Below are 22,092 nucleotides of genomic sequence, written 5' to 3'. Positions count from 1 at the left end.
GGCGGTGTAACTATGGAACTTTCGCATGAAATTTGGACTGAAATTGAACCAATCAAATAGAAAATATACAATACATGACTTCTGAGCACGGGCCAGAAGAATCCATTACACAAATTGTGAGATTTTAGCCTATAAACAATCTGAGTTTAAATGCATGCAGCTTGTAAGAGATGGCCATATCAAAAATCATGAACATCATTTTTTTATGACAGAGAATGAATGTACTATCCCCTTTGCCTCTTGATCTTGTTTGAAAACATTCATCAGGAAGGAACTCTCATCATAAGCTTTGATTTGGAAAAAAAAATCTTGTACAGGTCACAACTGAGTCCGGTGCAGTAAAAATTTTCTGCTTAGAACAGAAGCAGTTCCTGTGATGGCTAAAACCAAGTTTTCTCCCAACCAAGAGATCTTCAATAACAATTAACTTTTCTAGTGTAATTCAAGTATCTGGAACAAAGATAACTTGTGTTATTGATCAGCTTCTAACAAGTGCTTCTTTTGACAGCTTCAAGTTTTAAGTCATACACTATAGTAGCTCCATCTTGTTCTTGGAATATGTTTAGGTCTGGTAGATTGTCCATTTGTATAGCAAGACTCATAAGATCACTAGCAGCATCTGGCAAGTCATCATCCTCAAGGTTCAACCAAGCACTCGAATCTTAGCCTCCCATATCAAAGTTTTCCAAACTTGGTTGTTGCATATGCAACTAATCTGGAGGTTTGTTATCATGGGCTCCATCATCAGCAATGGAATATGTTTAGGTCTACTAGATCATCCACTTGAATAGCAAGACCTATAAGATCATTGGCAGCATCTTGCAAGCCATCATCCTCAAAATTCAACAAAGAACTTAGATCTTGGTCTCCAAACTCCAAATCAAAGTCCTCCATATAAGGTACTAAATGTGACAAAGGTACAAGGGAATTATCATGAAATCCATCATCTTCAGCAATGGAGATCTGTGATGAAGGCAAATCATCTTTCAATTTAACAATTTTATCACTAGTTTTTTCACAATTATTTACAGGTGACATTAGGTTTTTGGCTTCAACTGACTTCCCAAGAAGGCTATTCCTACAAGCTGACAACTGAGAAGTCTTTTGCAGTAGTTCAAGTTTGGTTTCCCTCTCAACCTTGGGCTTTTGTACTTCAACCAGCTTATGAAGAAAGCCATTTTCTGCAGCTGACAACTGAGCAGTCTTTTGCCATGGTTTAAGTTTGCTTTTCCTCTCAATCTTTTCTTTGCCCAGATCAGGCCGACCACTCCGAGTGGAACCAGATCTGGTTAAGATCACTTTGGTCTGCACCTAGCCTTCTCTGTCTATTTTAATGTGTTTTCTTTTAGCCCCCACAAGTAGCGTAGCTTCAAGAGTGGTTGTCTCCCTCAGAATGCCACTGCCATTAATTTCTTCAAGTGGCAGTGCTCTCTTTCTACAAAATGTTGATTGCACCTTATCTTTCACAACAGTTTTCTCTGGATAAGAAGCCACCCTTTGCATTGGGTTACATAATTTCCTATCTTGATTCTTCAACTTCTCTGTATGTTGGTCAACAAAATGTGCACCTTTCTCTGAAGGGATGGTAGGATTAACTGTAAAGACAACAATGATAGAATGCATTTATGTTACTCATAAAAGTTAGAAATGTCACACTTGATCCACAATCTATGGCCATTTAAAAAATATGATTTCACAAAATGGTAACAAGACTCTGAGAGCTTTTAATGCATAATAACTGTAATTAAATATTTATCCATAACATATGTATACGTTAATCATTTTTATGCCATTAATAATAAGATAATAACTACAATAATTAGTAGAGAATATCCCCCTTATTCTAAAATGAAATGGCAAAATTCAGGACACATGTACAACACCTGATGCTTTGATATCTGAGAGAGCATAAGCATTGTCAGCAAGCATATTTGAAGTGTTTCCTTTGACAGCATACCCACCTAATTTTTTAGCCATCTTCTTTGAGGATATTGAAAACATTCTTTTTTCTAAAAGTGTATCTGAAAAGCAGGTCTTGCCAGTCTCTTCAAACATTCTACACTTAGACAATGCTCATTTGACAAAATCCACAGTAGCTTGCTTTGTAACTTTTTTTCTTCCACGCTTACCACCAGATGCATTGGTGCCTCGCAATCCCTGTGAAAAAAACATCTCTCATATGAAGACCTAATAATAAATATAGATAATCATTTCTCCATCATAATTTTCTGAAATCTTTTATGCTACTACAAGTAGTAATTAAAAGTAATTTTGTAGTACCTAACACAGTCACATTTAATATATCTACATGACATTATATTTAGTTTTAATTTAAGAATGTTTTCTTGAAATTTGAAACCCTATCCAGTCTCCACATGATGCCCACTTAATATACACAATTTTCTAGAACAAAAATATGAAATATAGAAACATCAATAAATAAAAACACACCATAAAGATCAATTGATTTGCAATTGAATAAGATAGACCACAATTGAGTTCTAAATATGTAAAAAAAGTGTATATTAAAGTTGGAAGAAAATTTGAATTTGGAAAAATTTACTAATACACTATGAACATCTATTTAACTGTTTTATTGATTATCAAATTATTCCACGCAACTGATGATAGCAACCAACCATTTCACTGCTGAGCTCACCAGGCTAAAACCCAGGATACAAAATTTGAAGCTGAACAATAGACGAAGTTAATGGAAATAAGTAAAACTACCCTTCTAGGATTCCACAGTGAAAGTTCCATAGGTCAAAATAGTGTTCGACTTGGCTATGGCATCTAACATACAAGCAATTATTTCCCAGATTACATTGAATGAGCACATAAAATAAAGTCTTATCATCAGTGGGTAGCATTCAAGTCAACTTGAGCACAACAGGCTTATACTCATTTCAAATCAGTTTTCCCAAGCATTTAATAATCTTAACTTCTCTTGTGGTATGTATTTAGCTTATGCATTATTGGTCAATAATTATCCCTTAATTATGATTGAATGTGAAATGTATGTCATGACGAAACTGTTTGAAACCACAAAATGATATGGAAGGTAGGAGGTGAAAGAGGGGAATTATAAGATTGCTATCTAAGTAGGCTACCCTAGGGATGTCCATTTTACCTTCCCTTGGGGCCAAGAGGGAAAAGATCTTCTCTTAGATAGGACAGTCAAAAAAGCCCTTTACAACCTCCTCTCCATTTCTATAATGATGGCCATTGACCTTGGAAGGATGAGACATATGTAGAGAAAGTAATTACAAGCATCCCACTAAGTAGGCCACCTCGGTGGATGTCCATGTTGCCTGCCCGCCACGACCAAGAGAGTGGGTGTCCACTCTTGCACTTAGTGTAGAGATCACTTTGGGCAGACCTATCATATACCTTCCCTCCAAACCCCAATAGGTTTAAACAATAATATAGATATTATAAGAATAATATGTTATTACCTAACCCTAATACTTGGAAGTATGTGTATGTGTGTTCCTTGGTTATGATTGCGGGATCCAAAGCCAGGGCCGTATGATTCAAGAAGATATTTTACTTGGTAAAGATGTAACCTAACCCTAACCCTAACTTGTAATTGTGATTCTAGGAAAGAAGCAGACATCACATGATAAATTTGGTGAGAGCCCTTGTAAAATTGTGGAGGGTTTAATATTTTATTATCTATGGCTATCATTGACTTGGTGGTAAGAACATACATGCATATATGTATATGTTTTCTATAGCCAAACATAAAAAAATGATGCTAACCCACAAAAATAATTTGCCTCTTCAATGAATCGAATCTGTGAACACAAAGCAAGATTCAAACCTGAACTGGCAACTAATGCTAAATACTACAGTCATTTGAAGATGGTATGTTTAAGTATCACTACTGGTCCCATAGTTTATATAGAAGTTCCATTAAGTGTTACTCCATTCATTAAGTAAAGCACACATAAAGAGGCAGTGCTAAGTCATCTATATATTATACGTGCTTTCTGGAATTTTTCCAAGTCATTATAGCATAAATTTTATCCTATAAAGTTAATGATTTTGATAATTCTATTGAAAGAAAGATTATGTAAAACTCTCAATTGTTAAACAAAGAACTACTTTCAAGAAAAGAAAAGAAAGAATAAGCATCAAAGTATCATACAAAGAATTATGTACAATTTGAAACCTTAAATATATGTATAGGCTATGTTGAAAAGATTGGCATAAATCTCTGGAATCAGTTTGCATAAGAGGCTAATATCTAATACCAAACCAAATATTAGTTGAGATTATCTTAGAGTGCATACCATGTGACTTTTATATGCTGATTCCACCAGCTTGTTCATGCACAGAGCTTCACGCTCTCTGAAAACATCATTAATAAACTAGAAAATATTAGGTACTCTAGAAAAATAGAAACCAACCAAAAACAATTCCATACAATTAAGGTGCAATTTTTGTTCAACACTGTATTAAAAATTATAGAATGTAGAAGCCATACAAAGCATGTATCCATGCCCAATGATCAGCTTAACTATAATGATTGCAAACTACTACTTAGCCAAACAAATGTCAAACTGATAAGGTGAAGACAACAATATCGATGTTATTGAATGAACATCTGTTGTAGCAAAAATCTATTTACCTTTCTTCAACTTCCAATCCTTTAAGGACAGCCTTTTCTAGTCTGTGAAGATGGTGCTTGTTTTGGGATACCTAGAGATGCAACAAAGGATGTGTAAGTTACTTATTTTTTCACAAACTACAGTATTATACACATAAAGAGTGAATATCCACTAGTACCTCTCTTTATTAAGATCATAAAAAGAACTGCCATTATATATCAAAGCAAAATACACTTAAGGTGTAGGGAAATGAAATCAATCATACTAATATTGAAAAGTACCCTTTGTCTAAAGGACTCTTTCATTTCTCATGGATATATATATCCACTTTCTCATCACTGTTTATAACTTATATTTATCAACTTTGAGGAAAGCGAGAAATAAGAGAGGATATTGATGTACTTTTAACAAATTTGATGAAAATTACCTATTGCTGGAGCTCATCTTCAAGCTTGCAAATATATGCTTTTATTTCCTCATCTTCCTTCTGTGCTAGATCTGGCTGAACAAGGGATATTGTAATGTATAAAAAGAATATCACAGAGGAAACTAAAAACCTAAGGCAAGTATTTTTTACGTATAAAATAATCCAAAAAAATTCACACACAATGATAGAGATAGTGTTAGATTAGAAATGATACCAATGGTTTTGGACTTAATCCAATACTTTGGAGTTCTAATAAAATTCACTCATCCAGATCCATATCTTGGTATTGAATGTCAGATGCAGCATTGCCTGAAATTAATCTTAATGTCTGACAATTGGATTGCAAATCAAATTTTCCTTTTTTCACTACATGTCTATATTGTTTGTCCAAGCCTCTAAACTCTTTATTAAATCCTAAAACCTCTGAGTGCACCGCAATATCATCTTGCTTGAAACCATCACTGTAAATATTTTTTGCCATATTATCCTGATGCTCATTAACAAAATGACTGTTGTCATTACAACAATCCAACATGTGATGCTTCCCATTTTTCATCTTAATGCCTTGTTCTATCTCTGATTCCTGTTTCCCTGCATTTTCAATATCACTTTTAATATGACTACAATTGCCACAAGAAGAACCATTATTTGTGATCTGAATGCAGTCAGCTTGTGGTCCATCATAGAAACTTCTTTTTACTTCCCCAAAATCTTCTTCAACAATCAAAGCTGAAAGGATTCTTTGAGAAAGTGGAAGCATCCTGTCAAAACATCCAAATTTTCCAGGTCTCTCAATTTCTTCTATTGGAATCAATTTTCTAGAAGGCCTCAAGGACTCACTATCCAAAAACTCATTCACAAAACTTCTTTTCTTACTCGAAATAATTGGACTTGGGTTTTTCGGCAGGGTACTGCAGATAAAATCTCCTTGACAAAAGAGAAACTGTTTGTCAAACTAAAGCAATTTCTTTTCAATAATCACTCATGCTCATATAATAGCCATTTCTTTTCAATGATTCTTGATCATTTAATCATGAAAAACTAGAATTCTATATATATAACACTGCTCACCATGCCCATTTGTCAATGTCAAATTTTGTCTTTTTCAGATGATTTGTTGTTGCAGGATTTTCAAGCTTTTCATATGGAGTAGCATTCACTCTAAGGCGAGTGCTAGACCTCCCACTTTCTTCTTTAGTGACAGTTTTTGTCTTCTTGCAAAGCAATGCGAACAATTCAACATTTTGATAAAGAGGTGCATTTTTTTCATCTGCATCTACTTGTTTCTTATTCTTGTCCTTAAACTTATCACCAACTCCTGATTCCTCAATTTCACAAAATGTAGCCAAAGAAGAGATCTTTTTAGATGTCAATCTACTCTATTGGAGAACATTATTTGCAGAAGAGTGTCTTAGAAAACCTTGACCACTCCTTACAATTGAATTGGGTTTAGCAACTGACTTAGGATTTGAAAACCTCTCCAATAAATTGTAGCCATTTGAAACTAGTGGTACTAAGTTTGTTCTTTTTGATCGTTGATGCTTTGGTGGCTTTTTCTTCTGCCACTGGGCAAGAGGAATTGATGAAGATACTGTTGAAAAAAGGAGCTTGTGACAATTAGAGCCACCAACAATCTGACTATTTAGATTTGAAGTCTGTTCCAGCTATCTTAAGTACAATGGCTATGCAAAGTAGTTTTAGTTGAGACCCGAAATTTACCTGAGCCTGAGGGAGGTGCACAAGAAGAATTTCCCTTTGTAATTGTGGCTGGTCTTACTGCATGATTTTGGTCATGAACGTTTGACCTACGCATAAAATAACATAAAGGTATTGAATTCTAAGATAGTAACAAGATAAGCTCAAATTTTAGCAATAATTATGGACATTTACAAAGGAATTGGTCAATTATATTGTTAGCTATTGCATATATTATATGTATGCATACATGACCTAGGCTTTGTGAAGATATGCAGGAATTCAGTTTCAAAGTGGAATGAAGTTATAAAACTTGACCAAAGTAGACCACTAAAGAAAAATAAGAAATGATAATAGCCTAAGAATCAAAATGAAAACTGCTCTTACTAATGGTTTGATCCTTCTCTGAACCAATAAAACAATACCACTTCTCATTTGCAAAAAGTGCACAATCAAATCTATATCTAGCCATAACATGCAGACTTAGAGATAGAACTTGTTCATTTTATTCTAGCATTCACTTATCCAGGAGCCAGTATTCTCTCAAAAGGAATATTACTTCAAGAAATATCAAAATAGAATGTCTCAAGTATAGATATTTCCAAACAAAGAACAAAATAAAGCTTAAAAGATGAGGAAAATATTTTTTTAAATTCTAAATTTTGACAACCCAACTTCAAGAAGGCAATTCTAAGAAAGTGTAAGTCTAAAGATATGATTTTCCACAGCCACAATTTTTAACAGAGCAAGTTGTTCATGCAAGTTTTCTTAATTTTTCCAGCAATACAAAGTAATGCAGATAATCAAGCTAGCTTGTTCCAAAAGTTGGCAGATCATAGATGTGAGTCAACTACAAATAGATTGATTTGTAGAACAATGAGTCATTTTTCGAATTCAATGTCTCTCTGTTCTCCTTGATTACCACATGCTACAATCCTCTTATCATAATTCTGCATTATTTCATGTTTTTTCCTCTGTTTTTCTAGATCTTTATTTTCATAGCTTAAGGATGAAAACAAGTCATGAATTTTACTCATAGCTCCTTGTAATTTGAGATGTTGGAGATTAGTGATGATCCAGAACTATTCTTCTAACCATATTGTCCTACTTTATTTTTGAGAATCGGTTGACATAACTATCATATTTTAGGTGTTCTCCTTTCCCTGTTTGGGATTTTCTCATTTTAAATTGCTTATCTATATGGATGCAAATATGTATCTTTTCTTGCTTACATTTATATGTTCTATGATGCTCTCCTAAAATTATTTTTCCACCAACCATTTTATAAACATGGTTTACGGCTCCTTTATTTATATCAAAGGTCCATTTTCTCTGTTTTGTCATGCCAGCAAGGAGATTGAATAGATGCCCAAGGCATTAAACTGTGTGGACTAAACACATCTATTAGTAACACCCTTTAAATTCTCTCAAGATCTTTGCATATCTATTGTAAAATATAAGAAAATTGCAAGGTTCCACAGTTTGACTGGAAATATTATAAGAAGATCCAAAAAGGATGCCACCTCAACTAGCCTCAACCCTTGATCCAGAAAGTAACATGGCCCCACTATTGAGAATTCATCTCCATTGCAAACAAGTATTCCATTAGGCCAAGTGTAATATTTATTTCAAATGCCTCAAAACTTCTAAGCAGTTTCCCTTCCTCAATCCACGAAAATCCAAAATATTAAAACAAAAGAAATCAATTGATTTCTAAGAGATGAAGATGATAAAATTTGGTAGGAAAACATAATTTTCTTTTATGGGGTAGCAACATGCATAAGTGTGAGAACCTCTCTGTTGCTACTATAGAAATCTGTATTGCATAGTAAATTATTGCTAAGGAGAATTCTATTTAAGTATAATTTGATCTCTTTCTCTATTTAAGCCTTCATTAATAATTTTTAAAATGGTACAAACTTACAAACATTAATCAATAATTAGCTTGGGTTGTAACTAAATGTTCAAACAAATATTCTTTTAAATAAGTTGAAACCATGGTTTGAGTTTGCTTATAGCCTTATAGCATACTATCCATATTAAAAGATAAAATCATTCAAGTGAACTGGCCTGGTGGACATTAGCAAGTGATTGTTGTGCTCGAAGAGGTTTGAAATTTGAACAATTACTAGAAATATAATGTACTTATTTTTGTTCCATTTTGGGTCAACAAATGTGAAGGGATGAGATTAAACAAAGTTGTCAGTTCTGGTTCGAGTTCAAATCAATGGTTCAGATTTGGGGGTTCAATTACTGCTGAGAAGAATTCTATTTAAGACATATAGGATCTCTTTTTCTGTTTAAGCCTTCATTAATAATTATAAACTAAGTTGTTGGTTCGGATTCTGATATGGATGTGAGTTCGAGATTAGGGTTCGAAATTTGTCCTAATTTTTTAGGGGTTGGGTTTGGATTCATTTTGGGTTCGTCCATACAAAAACATAAGTATTAAAAATATATATGTATGTGTATATATATGCAACAACAAATAAGTCCATACATCACTATGTTAATAGTAAAGTAACATAACAAAATTAAAAAATATGTGTGTGTGTATATATGCAACAACAAATAAGTCCATACATCACTATGCTAATAGTAAAGTAACATAACAAAATACACCACCATATCTATGTTTCAATTCAACAAGATATTAATTGCAGCATTTAGCCATACATACAACATGATACACTTTCTTGGTCAGATGCATGGAACATATTTCCATATCAAGGGGACAGGTGAGAATGAGAGTAACTGTCAAAAGATAAGTGCAGTTATCTAAATTTTTATTTTGTATTGGTCAGAGGATTTCTAACCAGGCTAGAACAAAAGTTGAGATTCAAATTTTAAGCCCTAGATTCAAAGATATCATATCTTTTTAAAAGACATTCCTCTATAATTGTCAATTTGGATGTCACCTATTATCAATTTGGATTTCCTCTATAAGCAAGTTTTCATTTTCATTCACAAATGCATAAATAAAATAGAAAGTGTCTTTTTTGGTTTTTTAAGTGGCCACTTTAGGGTTGGGAGAATTGAATAGACCAAATTATGCAAAAAAATTTAAAACACTTTTAAAATGTCCAAAAAAATGTTTTGAGATCAAATTTGGCCTAGGTTTGGCCACAGGGCAACAATTTCTTCAAAGTTCGCTGCAAATTCTGCCAGGGTTCCTCTCACATAATTCGCAGCAAATTTGTAGCTCTGCAAGAGAATTTGGATAGAATTTGACAATGACCAGACTTTGTACAGAATCGAACTAGACTTTGAGGATTGCCAGAGAGAATCTGGTAACTTAGATTATAAAAATGCTATAAACATACAAACATTAACTGATTATTAGTTTGGGTTGTAACTGAATGTTCACAGTAGATGTGGACGTTCCTTTTTATAAATTGTAACCATGTTTTTAGTTGGCTTGTAAAGCATATTATTCATATTTTTAGATAAAATCATCCAAATGAACTGGCCTGTTGGACACAAGCAAGTGATTGCAGTGCTCACAGAGGTTTGAATTCTGAACAGTTACTAAAATTTTAGTGTCCTTATTTTTGTTCCATTTTGAGTCAACAAATGTGAAGGGATGAGATTAAACTAAGGTGCCAGTTTTAGCTCAGTTCAGAATTGGGGGTTCAATTTGGGGGTTCCATTTGGGTTTGTTCTGTATGAAATACATATATATATATATACAAGAATATCATGATAAATATAAATATGATAAAATATTCGTTACTCAAACTTCAACATAGAAATAAATTGTCAAGTTCAACGACCAGGTTCCAGATCAAACATCATCATCAACATTAGATATGTAAGATTATTTAAAGAATCACAAGCAGTGTCATTTCACTCACACCGATAGTGTGCTTGCTATCTAGCTTCTCCAAATTATTAGGGTTGTGGATTCATTTTAGTCTATTTTAATCAGTCAAACACTAAAAATTATTAGAAAAAAACAAAAAGAATTAGAATTTCTATCAAAAAGATTGGGTTCTAGCTTGCACTACTGAAGCTGCTTGAATTCTGTCTGGGTTCACTTGGGTTTATTTAGGAGAAACCTAGTCATATTTCCACAATGCCATAATCAGAAAATGCACTGAAACAAAAAATGGCTACAGGGTCAAAATCAGCATTTTCAATAACTTAAATAATTAAGTAAAAAGTAAATGAGGAAAATTTAGAATCTATGTTAATATAATGATTCTTCTATGAGTAAGTCAATGCTTAATTGTATTAATTTGTTAAAACTACAGAAAATTCTGATTCCTGTATTATTTGTGCCCATTCCAATGAAATTTATGTCATGCAAAACATATGCATCTTATTTTTTGGCAATCATTTGAAATGCAACCTCACCATGAATTTTAATTTATTATTAGATCTTTCCAAATCAACTATCAGATGCATATAAGTTTATCTTAGGAGTGGGACTGGTAAAATCTCCTCCACAAAAGGAGAGGTTCCTGCACATTTAAATTGTTTCAATTTTTCAAGATTCTCAAAGAGTAATATGAGAATATTATGGAATACATCTACCAGTGAGCTTTATGCAATTACTTAAGAAATTAAAAACATTTGATAAAATTATATGGAAATCAAAATAATATAGGTGACAGCCATATCTGATTATGGATTGGAAGCAATATAAAAATTAAAATTAAAATTAAAATGTGTCAATCACAAGTCCTACCTGAAGCCATAGCCTTCAGTTGGCCTTGAGTGGCACTCTGTACTGGCCCTTTGCTCCATACCATTCATAAAATTGTTGGTACACCCTTCCATCTGAGACCATTCATCAAGTATTAAGCAATATATCAAAAAGTCAATGTACATATTGCTTTTAGTATAGCCTTTCCATTGATGGCAACATGGGCCCATTCACTGCACTATTAAGAACAATATTCAATTATTAAATTGCAAGTAGCAATCCCTATCACAAACACTAGAAATTTCAAGAGAATATCATTATCTATGACATGAATTAAAATACAAAAGAAAAAATTGAAAACCAAGTCAATTAAAACTGTTGTTTACTAAAATTTCTAAACCTTCTTACCAAATTTTTGATCTCCTACAATCAATAGATAAGTAAAACTAGTACAATTGAACAAGGGAAAATAGAAAATAAGTGAAACAGAAAATATAACTACCAAAAACTATTATTTTGGAGAGGCAGTTATGATACAAACCTCCATATCCATTCTGGATGTGCAGAGTCATTTATTTGAAACAACAAATTCCCTCTTGTCTGGTTCATGGGAACCAAGATCTACACAATCTAAAGTTGTGTGATTCTGATGCCCATCTTTTATCAAATATCCATCCTCAGCAGATCGATCAACTAAAAGTAATAGATTGGGTGATGATAATTCTGTCTGAGACCTCTTTCTTGGCAACAGTGGTCTATGATATTTATCTAATTTGTATATGGCTTCATTCAAAAAAACTATTCACTCTCTGCATCACAAAAGATTCACATTAAGTATGATGAACAAAAATGCAGACCAATGTCGTTAACAACCAAACCATGATAAACATTCTGCATGGCATCTAGGACAGAAAAAAATGCACTAAACACTTCTATATTATGCTTGAAAATGTTTAACATATAACAAATGGAAATCACTACAAATTTTAAAAAACAACCTTGCTATAATCATCCATAATGTAATATTGTTGTCTTTGTAGGGTATATTACCTCGCCCTATGAGAGTTTTCAGCGACACTACTCCTTAATCGCTTCAGCTCTTCTACTCCAAGAGAAGAAAGAGGCTTAGACTGCACTGAACCCAATGATGGGTCTTCTGCTACAATTCCTGATGTAGCATTAGTTACCCTTTTCAATTTTGGATGATGACGATGTTTCTTATCTCCCAGTGACAATGTATCTAGAAGTAAAATCTGTGACAGAGCCAAATTTTCTCCACGTAATGATGAACTAGCCCTGGGAGAAATCGCTTTGCTTGTTAAACTTTGACTTTTAAGGTTTTCCTGAGAGTTGCTTGATCGTTCCAATTTTGAAGTAGTTAACTTTCTATGCTGCCCATTCCAATTAACAGGAGATTTTGATCCATCTCGGCTACTAGAGGATATTTGAAACCTTGGATTCCCTGTCATTTTTCTCTGCTCTATTCAAGAACTCAATATCTTCAAATTTTAATCTACACCATGTAAAAGCTCCCACATATTTTCAGTTAATTAAATGTCAAAAAAACATTATAATGATTAAATCATCCACCAAAAGCAATGAAATACATAGACAAGCAATCAATATCAGTTTCTTCTTTTGTAAATGTGTAAAGAAAAAACATAATCACCTCACTTGAATTATTGCCATATAAAGTCATTTCCCCACAGTAGAAGGTATACTTGTCAAACAGGACCTTAAGTAAATTGCTTAAAAAATAATACAACAATGCATCCCTTCCTTACTTTATGCATTTCAGAGTCTCAGGCAAACAAATGCCCGTTTCACAAGCTTGTAAGCCTACGTGTGAACTTAAATGTCAATGATTCCAAGATCTTTGATTAGTAGCCTCATATCTCTCTGTCTAATAAAAAAATTTAATGAAGCATAAATGAGTAACATATGGACATATGGGTAGCTACATTTATTCCCAAAAGGAGCTAAAAATATCCAAAAGCCAATGCATCCAATCATACAAGTGTTTAACATAAATTACAGTTGATCAAAATGACAATTCATCCAAACTTGTAGACAAACTATAGACACATATAGGCATAAACCTCATAGGCACCAAAGACCTTTTCTAATCAAAATAACAAGCTATGCCAGCAATTGAATACTCTAGGCATAAACCAGGATCAGAGAAAGAAAACGGTTGCTGATGAGCTTCAAGAAAATAGAGCAATCACTAAAAAGAGCTTCCCTTAATAAGCTATAGGAGCTGCTAAAGAGTTCCTACCCTTACAAAAGTAGTTGATGAAAAAATAAATTATAGTGACGATTTTTTTGGAAAAATGGTTGTTAACATGTAAAGTGTTGTCAATGATTTAACATAACTCAAATTGGTTGTAAAGTAGCCACATTGTACCTATTAATAAGGACATGAAAAATACCAAAGACAAATTATCAAAACTGAGAATAGCAGCAGCCACTGCATGTTGTAAGTAGTAGCCGAGTTCAATTACTGAGAAAGATTCAGTTCAACTCATAAAACTGGGAATCAGTATTTTAGTGACTTCCATCTTAGCCAATTGGAGTTATAAAAACAATTGGCACCACAGGAAAATAGAACACTGACAATACTTTTTTAATACTGTCAATTTCTAAATAAAATGCAAAAAAAATAAAAAATAGTTAAATTGCTAACAAAAGTTTTTTAATACTGTCAATTTCTAAATAAAATGTTAAAAAAAATAAAAAATAGTTAAATTGATTATCAAGCCATAGGCCAAAATTCAATTTCAGATTAGCAAAAAAAGAAAATCCCTCAATTCTTGTCACCATACAAATGACGTACCAAAGACCCTAGATAAAAATTATCAGGTCTAGATATGTGTAAGAAAATAGAACAATAACATCTTGTAGATATAAAGGCCAATTGAGGCATTATTTTGCAGCCTTGTTCAGCATGCATTGTTACATTTTTTTTATAAAAAAAATTATTTTTTTCTGTTTTGGTTCTTGCACCTTTATCTGAGTTGTTGATTTGGTTGGGACTCTACTCCCTCTAGTTTGGATTCTCACCTTTATAACATATATTTATGATCAGAAAATCTTTGCTTCCATTAAAAATATGTATGTTCATAACAATCATAATAGTTATTTAATACTAGAAACTGCTTCAGAAGATAAAAGCAATTTGTAAAATCAATTCATAGACCTATATTTAATTAAGCTCATCTAAGCCTAGAAACAACTAAATTATCCCTGTCAAGACACCCATGAAATACCAAAGACCCTGTACCAAAATTATGAGCGACACCAAACAGCTTCAAGAAGCATCTAGATTCTAAAATCAGCAAAAGAAAGTAGTCAATGATTTCATGAGGTGTGCAACTTCCCTCTAATGGGTGAAAATAAATGCCACCACAAGAAAAGAGAACAATAAAAATAGTAAACTAGAAATGACAATTGCTTTGGAAGATAAATAAATAAGTAGAACCATGTCAACCACCATATAATAAGATTAATCTAATATCAGCTAACCACTAAATTAGACTTGGCAGGATATAAATGACAAATAACAAAGACAATCAAACTATTACCTTCAGCAGCCTATAATGGCTTTATGAAGCATCTGCATTCGGATAAAGAGAATCATGCCAATTAACACAAGCAACGCAAGGAAAGAGCTTCCCTTTCTCACCAATTTGAGGGGAAAAAAATTTCCTCCATAAGAAAATAATAATATAAAAAAAGCAATAATCAGCAAGATTTTTAAATATTTTAGGTGGAGGACTGAATCTCATCCACATACCCACATCTTCTGGTGCTTTTATCAATACATGATATAGTCATAACTTTATTCATTTACGCATATACCTCAATATAAATGCTATATCTAATCACGTATCAGTGCCAACACCCCAAGTCTCTAGTTATTATGCAATAAACTGATATTGACAACTATAGTGAAAGACAAAAAATTGCTGAATAATTCGAAAGATTGGAGTCCCCAGGTGGTCACTTTCCATTTCATAGATATTGAAACTAAAAGAATATGAAGCTATGAGAAAACAGATCAATAACTGATAGTTGGAAAATATTAAGGATTATTTTAGAAAATGAAACAATGATTACAATTAGGTCATAGACCAGGACTTCAACCTCTTTATGAATCGGATTTTGACTACAATATAAGTTTTACCCAAGAGCACACACCTCAAAAACACAAACCACCTCCTCTAAACTATGAGCTCCATTAGCCACTAAGAACTCACTAATGAGCAACTTCCCCTTTCAAGGATTGGCAATTATTATTGTTGGCATCAGAAGAAAATGTACGCATTGCAACACTATTATACATAATTATAGATACATTAGGAGTTGAATAGTCATCTAGAAGATGAACTGAAAAGTCATTTCATTTAGATAAATATAACATTTGAAATGAGTAGAATTCAAACTTCATCAAACTGTATTGTCTAATTTCCTGACCATTGTATTTTGTCAGATTTTTGTTTTGCATTTCATTCCATTTCATTCCCAGACCCACACTGGTTCCTGAGCAAGATGGGAGGAAAGATAAAGAAATACGAATTTCTATGCTGAAATTGTTATCACATAAGTGCTTATTTTTTCACTCTTTTATAAAGATGTCAATGTGCAATTTCTAATTTTATTTTTGAGAAAAGCATAATCATTCCTTTACAGAGGTCCCAGCAGCCTTCATTGTGTCATTCGGCCCCACCACAACATCGCTGAATCGTTTTGTATTGGCCATCCAGAGAGCAGCTACTCTGTTCACTTTTGAAAAATTTGTTGCATCTATTCCTTCTTTGAATCTTCAATGATATTAATTGCCCTTTCATCTTGGGTTGAAGCTAAAGAGCTAGCGATAAAATTGCCATTAAGATGCACTGCGTCTTCCATTTAAAGTCGCAGATGCTTCTGTGGGTCAACCAAATGCTTGTCTTCTTGAAATACATATGCACCACCTGCAACACTCCACGCGCCCAAACCAACAAAACTCGGGTCAATTCCCCTGCATTTTGAAACCCTAGGTTGAAAGTTGAGATTGCCCTACTGCTAAACTGTGAAAATCTCATCCTTTCTGGTTCAAATCGCTTCCAATCTACCATAGTCTACTCCGGCATCTAACAATCTCGTAAATTTCTCTTTCAATCAGAAGAATGTCACTGTATTCTGGTTAGCTAATGAAAAATAAAATCTTTAAAAAGTGGAGAAATTTAGTGTAGGATGTCATGTTCAACTTTATTTTTATTTTAAGGGAATTAAATATTCTGAATAATAAGTTTTTGAAAAAAATCTTCCTAACTATCGAAGTAGTACAGCTCATATGTATTTTGATGGAGTGAGTGAATAATCTCTGTTCAAAATGTACTAAAGACAAAACAAAGTCAAAAAAAAAAAATTCATATTCTCAAAAACACAGTGATTTTTATTTTTTCCAATTTTTTTGTTATTTTTGACTACAAGCTATGCACATCATGAAAATCTAACACTTAAATTTTTAGAAAAATCCATGTTGCTTTTTATTTTTTTTAAATTGGTCAACTGTACAATTTGGATGAAGGATAGTTGTGTCCATTCTTGGGTGTTACTTGTCCTTTATTTTATTTTTAATAATGTGTTACCATCTCACCTTTCTTTCATCTATTTTTATTATACAACTTGTATTTTTCTATTTGTATGTTATGATTTTTTTTTCTCTAATATCTTTGGTTCTTTAGATTGTTTCAAGATTATGAGTGTCATTAAAATCCTGCATTCATTCATCCATTTCTTTTTTGTCAATTCCAATCAATAGACAATATTAGATCAACTAGTTTAGTTGCTCGAAAATTCATAAAGTCTTTCCAATAAAGTTATTTGTGCATTATCCACAATCATTCTGAAACACACTTCTTTGATGCATTTTGTCAAACATTCCACATGCTTGGCTTATCTTTATGACTACAATATGTAACAAAATTTAATATAAATTGAAGGTTGTACATGTTCCTTTTAAAGCTCACAAGCCACACACTCCTAGTATGTGAAAAAGTAAAAGTTTTAGTTTCACATTGGCCAAATCCATGTTCCAATAGCAATATTATTCCAATGTGATGAATCATATTTAGCACATGCAAAATGTCAATCACTTCTATCCATCAAGATCTTTAAAATGGATGGAGGCATGCCTAAAAAGAGCTAAGTAAAAAATACATAAAAAATGAAAATAAAAACCAAAACTAAAGACAATGAATTGAAAACATTTTTAGTTAATGCAGATCATCAATTCACCCTGAACGTTCATTCATTAGACACATTCGGTGCAAAAGTTTTGTGAGTAGAACTCACAAAATGGAGTTAATTAATCATCAAAAACTCCATGGTTGTATTATACACAAAAAAGAATTTATTTTTCTTTATCTTCCATCATCTTGTTGGAACAACTATCACCCTCCCCCTACATGCTCTACTCACTACTCTTCTCTTCTCTTGTGGATTTGAATTCATCATATTTTTATCCTCTCTGCCACAGTCTTTCTCCTCCACTTTTATCCTTCATGGGATCCAAACCATTATTGTCTATCCTTCTCAACCAAATAACCTCTCCACTCTTTCACTCCTCATGGCTTTTCATCCACCATGAACTACCTCCACTTGATTTCACTTGTTGCATCATCTATTATTTCCTTACGCAAACATGCAACCTCTTGATACCAATCTCCAAAATTTGCAAAATCCACTTGCACTCCTCTAACTTCTACATGCATTTATGCAAGAACTCATCCCTATTCATATATATTTTGTTTGACATTCAAGTAAGCTATGGGAGAATTTTTTATACTACCTGGAGACTTCAATGCAATTTTATTCTCGGGAGTAAACATGGGAGGTGTAGGTTGGATGGGACAAAGCCAACACAATTTTAACAATTTTGTGGTCAAAAATGGCCTAATTGACCTCCCCTTTAAAAAGGTTGATTATGCATGGACTAATAGAAGCGAAGGCTTCTTGAATATTGTTGAAAAACTTGGCTAGTTTAGGAACCTAGGCGAATGTCACTTGGATTTGTGAGGCATTTTCCCCCCTATTACTAGGTCAAATCACTACCTAATCAAGTTATATTTGTGGGAGGAAGCAACACAAGGTTGATGTCCTTTCAAGTTTGAAGCAATGTGGTTCAGGGAGGCAAGGCTTATAGATTTAGTGTGATATTGATGGTAGCAAGCTCCTAAAATATCAAGTAAAAAATTCTTTATTTTTTTTCAAGAAGTTGTAGTTAGTCAAAGAACAAATGAGCCTTTACTTTTTTCAAGTTGTATCGAATAGAGAACACTTTATAAACTATTTCATGAAGAAGTTCATGTTACCCATTTTTATCACCATGCACAAATGGGTAGGTTGATCAACCATATTTCCTAAGGTGGTGAAAATTATTTTTCTAACTCATTAAATACCTATGCAATTAGGGGATACATAAAAGGTTGACCATGTTTTATTGTTCTATCCCTAGGTTTTAATCTTCCAAATCTGCATAACTATGGTTACACAAATTTCATTATAAGCTTCGTATTTTGTGGGTCCCATTTGTCATAAAATCAAAGTAATCAAGAAGACAATTGATCTTCGACGGATCAAAGGTTGTTGCTTTGTCACCAATGAAAACTGCAAGTTCTTTATCCAAAGTGACATAGGGAGCAGTTGCCACATGGATATGTGGGGGGCATCTTTAGAAGATGGGCCACAATACAACAAAAGTAATGTTAGGACAAGCTGACCTACGTACACATACCTATTGACTAGAGTTTTCGAGAGGCACATAGGAGATTCAATGACATTTTCCATCATAGATCTCTAGCAGATCTACGATGATTGCTTTGTGGCCAATGGAAGTTGCAAGGTCCTTATCTATAGCAACAAGGAAATGAGGTGACACATTTCTAGGTTTTGATGTTGCTACATACAATCATAGGCTCACAAAAAAGCCAAAACAAAGTGGCACGATGGTACAATAGGTAGCATGTCATAAGATCTTAAGAGACAGGGCAAGGTGGGCCTAGGAACATTAAGCAAAAAAAAAGTGCATCTGTTGTTTTGAAGCCCTAATACTATGATAGGTATAATGTCATGAGGTCTCAGGCACCATTCACATGGGTTACGATCTTACGATACATGGTCTATCGTAAGATCGTAAAGGATAAACATCAAGTTGTCGATGTTATGCTGGCCAGTAAAGAAAAGGGTGGTCATAAGGTCATAAAGGGCCAAAAGGGGCATTTTCCAATGCTACAATACATGGTTGTCATATGGTCATTGAGCTATTTCCATGGGCTCGTGACATTGTGATATCAAGATAATTTCTAGTGATCGTAGGATAGTAAAGCCAAGATTTTTATGGTGAGATATTACGAGGGGTCTTTCTCTCAGTATGTCGTAAGGTCTTAATATTGAGTGATCAAGGGTCAGAGTTAAGGTTGACTTTTCAATCATGTGTACGATCTTCCTAGATCAACCAAAGGTGGCACACCTGACCTATCATGTTGTAACATGTGAATATGTCTTGGCACTTAGTTAAATTTTGCCCAAAGGTGGCAGACTATCAATGCAAAATGAAGCGGTGTGGGTTGGCATCGGTCAAGGGGACAAGTTGGTGATCCAAAAAACTCAATTTAATGAATTTTTGATCTACATTTGAGTATGGGGATGGTGGAAATCAGATCAAATCACTTCCGTGGGATGATTACCAAGAAATATATCATCTTTTCTTAAATACAGTTGTGATTGTTAATGATATACCAGCTGGGGTGGTTGTGGATTTGATCTTTTGAATGCCACAAGGAGAAAAGGGCAGTTAAGGTACTCCTACACCATGTAGCACCTGGCTTTTCATGATTATTCTCTTGGTGTTACCCATGATGGGAGGTGTAAAAACTTAATGGTGAATGTAAGTCTCTGAGATATCTGTACTCTTCTGTCGATTTTCTAATAGGTGCCCCTTCCATTTGAAGCTTGTTGCGATCTCGATCTATTTAAGGATTCCCAAGATGTGGAGGAGGGACTAGCATTTTTTTTGAAGTCTTTTGCAAGATAGTATTGTCAAGATCTCTTAGGACTCCTTCATGTCTTTCTCAGCACATCACTTTATTTTGATAGTCAGTTTGGATGAATGTTGTCAATGACCTTTGAAATCTAAATGATGGAACAGTCTTAGAACCCTTATTGTGTCTACTCGTGGTTCAAGTTCTTCTGATTGGATAGAATTTCTTAAGATTTTCTCTTTGAATTCTTGGATTTTGTCTCAGTTTTAACTATAAGTGGAAATTTGATTATTCATGTAAGTTACAAGTCGAGATACTCTATTCCCATTCAAGTTGTGACATTGTGAATGTTAGCATTTTTAATGTCTTGTCTAAATTACATCCTTCTTGTGAAATATTCATATGTGAACACTTCTTTACAATATGAGTTCTTGTCAGCTACCCGTAAGTGTTTCATCAAGTCAGACCAACAATCTTACCATTCGATGTATTACCCCTTTTACTTTTTCAATATTTACCTTCCAAAGCAATCCCTCTATCCCTTTTCCCTTCAAGTTTATTTTCCTGTTCGAATAAGTAAATCAGTGAAACATCAAGAGGAGCTAGCCTAAGATTCACTCCTATTTTCAGGTATTTCTCACTACCTAGGAGTGTTTCCATGTTACTCGAAGTTGACTGAGTTAGAATCCAATCATAGGCACAAATTTTAGAGATAACAGTTCAAACTAGAGAAATCCTTACAATTATTACACTCTAATTTTATTGACAATGACAAGAATAAATCAAATATAGAAACTAAGAGAAAGTTGAATAAAGAATAAGAAGAGTTTCTAGCAAGAGAAGAAGTGTATTAGGGGAAAATGTGAAGGAAAATATGGCTTAAAGATGAGGACAAGAACACTATTGTTTTCCATAATTTAGTAAAGGTAAGGCTAGCTAAGAACAAGATTTTCAAGTTATTAAGAGTTTTAATGGAGAAGAGCTTTGGGTGAAGGATTAATCAAGAGGCAACTAGGTTGTTATCTGAAAATAAAAAGGATAGGGTACTAAGTGAGAAGGAATTGAAGATGAAGTGAATATCATTCAATCGTGTGTCTTAATTGTTTAGAATGAAACACTTACAAAGGTTAGGGCTAACTATCCATATAAAAATTAAAGGGTTAACTATCCATATAACAATTGAAGGGCTAACTATCCATATGTTGTTTCTTTTTTGTGAAGGTAGTAACTATGGAATGTGTTTGAACAATTCCAAGTATTAACGGGATGGTTTTGATGTTCATACTGAAGAATGTAAATTTATGATGAACTTTTTGGTGATGGTTTAATTTTGATGAAATCAATAAACGTTATGTAATGTGGACACCTTAGATAGATTTAATGGATTTGTGCATAATAAGTATAAAAATATGATGATATGTGGGGATTATATAAACTTGATGTAATCACTTTTATTATTAATAAAATACATATATGTTATTGAGCCCAAAAAAGAAGAAGGAAATATGTCAACATAGTTTTGTTTTTAATATAAAAAATCTAATGAAATGTTGAATTCATCATTAAGAAATTAAAATTGTTATGAAAGGAGAAAATAAAAAGGCATCAAAATGAAATAGGAGGAGAAGTTATGGAAGCAATGAAAAGTTAGGAGCAACGAATTATAAAGAAATACAATAT

Source organism: Cupressus sempervirens, chromosome 11 (genome assembly GCF_028749045.1).
Source record: "Cupressus sempervirens isolate cs-2001-9-10 chromosome 11, ASM2874904v1, whole genome shotgun sequence".
Taxonomy (NCBI): domain Eukaryota; kingdom Viridiplantae; phylum Streptophyta; class Pinopsida; order Cupressales; family Cupressaceae; genus Cupressus; species Cupressus sempervirens.
This window is presented reverse-complemented; position numbering follows the sequence as displayed.